This window comes from Colias philodice, chromosome 9 (assembly GCF_061535455.1).
Source record: "Colias philodice isolate Cphi_HAF_F1 chromosome 9, ilColPhil1 Martin Lab GWU primary, whole genome shotgun sequence".
In the NCBI taxonomy this organism is placed as follows: domain Eukaryota; kingdom Metazoa; phylum Arthropoda; class Insecta; order Lepidoptera; family Pieridae; genus Colias; species Colias philodice.
The window spans coordinates 5,865,153-5,867,806 of record NC_143094.1 but is presented as its reverse complement, the minus strand read 5'-3'; positions in this window follow the sequence as shown (position 1 = coordinate 5,867,806).

Genomic DNA, 2,654 nt, shown 5'->3' with positions numbered 1-2,654 from the left:
ACTAGGTAGGTACCTACTAGTTAGATTAACATTTGTTTTTACTTTTTACTAAGGATTTGAATTTTTCAAAAGATGTTTAATAAACTCGTTAACCATTCTATTTATAGGCATTAGGGAGTTTTATCTAAGTATTGATCGCGCTCTACCTATCAACCAAGTTGGTCTAGACTGTTTTTAATATTAGATACATAAGTATATCTCTAATCTCTATCGACTTCGCATGCAAAACCCGCTATTTGAAATAGAAAAAATATACATATTATATTGTTTCAATAATATCTAGTAGCACCATTGAGATAATATGTACTACGTACTAGAGTGGCTATTCCAAACAAAAACATTGCGCGCGGCCGATGTGGTGGGGTACGTGTGGAACGAGCGGGGCGTGGCTTCAAGTTCAAAGATTAAGGAATGCGTTCAGATGCGACACATCGTGCAATCTGTTTACTCGGTACTATCTGGTGGTCCTGATACTAGGGAATTAATGAAAAGAGGATTTTATATTAAACTATGTATTTTAATTTCCTTTTAATAATATCAATTTAGTAAGCTTTTGTCGTTTTGTGTAGTAATCAATAGTTTTATCAGTTTTTGCTTCATGATGTAATCGAATTTTGTAGTATTGGTTTATAATAGCCCTAATTAAATGGATACGATGATTCAATGTTCATGGCTGATTCAGTGAATGTTGGGTTAAATTTGTAATTGTTGTGCATAATAATTTATAAATCTTATTGGAACAACTGTTGATGAACCTTTTTTTAATAAATAAAAATAGGTAAATAAATAAATATTACTTAATATAACCTACCGTTTCACTTTGCGTAGTCGGGTAAAAGTATAAATATTTAGGTACTACACCACGGTAATCTTTCCTAGTGTATATTGTATATTCATAGTTAAAAAATCCAGTTACATTTTTTTAACAGACTCACCGATAGTGTCACGTCTGTGCGTACAGAAATGTGTTAGTCTATGAAAAATGGCGCGAATCGCAGAACGCCTGGTGATTTTTCGCAAAATGATAACAATATTACTAAAATGCATGACTTACTCATAATAAGGAAACTTACTGGTGAAAAGTCACTCCTCGGGCTTTGTTTGTATTATAGGAACTGTTAAAACAATATCTTAGCACACACGAAGGCATTTTAACAGAGCAATAACACGTGTTGACGCGGCAAGCGGGGGGCACATTCCGGCACAGATTAAATGAGACTTGTGACTTTTGCCTCTAGCTCGTGTTAAAGAGAGTGTAGTAGCGATGGCCTCTCTAGTACGTAGTACCACAGACTAATAATAATATACTACGTATACAACTAGTAGGTATAGGTCATAGTATAGGTACTTTATAGTGCCTATAACCACATACTATATCGAAATGCATATTGCACGCCTCATAAGCGAAGCGTTGAGGTGGGTACTACTGTCACTTCGCGCAAAACATCTGATTTTTCAAACTTAAAATGTCTTTATGTATCATACATTGCACTTGTAAGATAATACATACACACACATATTAAGAAAAAACACTATTTTTAACGTTCATGATATTTTTGATGTCATTTTTGTTATTTAAACTAGTTAAAAAACAGTTTAAAAAAGTTCTGTCTTGGACGTCCGTGTGTCTGTATGTGCGGATCCTTTTTCTTGTTAACACGATAGCGACCGAAATACTTTACTAATCGAGTCTTTTTTTTTCTCTTACGCTTGAGTATGCTCAGGAATAGAACCCTTTCATTTTTCAGGGTCTGATTCGATGTGGTTTAATTGTTATTAAATAAACAAAAATAATAATTAATAAATATTTATTAAAAAAAAATTATGAGGCGTGCACTTTTGGATTTTCCAAATTATTTGTATCTTAGGGAGGTCCTTTAGGTACAACAATTAAATGTAACTATAACCTAATAAATATTGTAAAATTTTAGGATACATCCTTTTTTATTATTAAAAAGTTATTAGTGTCATTTTACTCACTAGGTAAAGTACTTTCGATATCAGTTGATATCTGGCAATAGTTACGAAATAATTTCCTGTGCACACTTAACGATTTCACCCGGTATATACAGAGACATGAAGTACGTAAGACAATTCCCAAGGTGGCCATTTTTATGATCAATATCTCTTGGACTTCAGGACTCTTGGGGAGACACTCCAAAAACTACATAATATTATAATTACCTTTAAAGGGATAAGATTGATTGAAAAATGCTTTACAAAAATTAAAGCGCCTTCACAAATAAAAAAAAAACTTAAAAACAGAACGTAGGTAGGGTAATACTATACAGAAATCATTTTTTTTTAATAAAAACAAAGTGCTGAATAAAACTGCTGAACCAAAGTAAATGATCAGTTGAATCAAATGCATCCCATGAAGATGAAATAAAAATGTGGAACCTATGTGGAAATTAAAACAACTTTACTGAAAACTTTTATTTTCACGGCTTCTTTGCCTTTGTCGTAATTACCCCCATTTTTACACTGTCATGGCTTCCGTCAAGTAAATTGAATATTTTATAATAACTAGATAGCACGCGTGAAAATAATATATAATTCAGATAACATTATCTTTACTGAAATAAGGTCACAAATACTTCATATCAAAGGAAATTTGCAACAGCATCTAGTTATATATACCTACTTATTTTTTC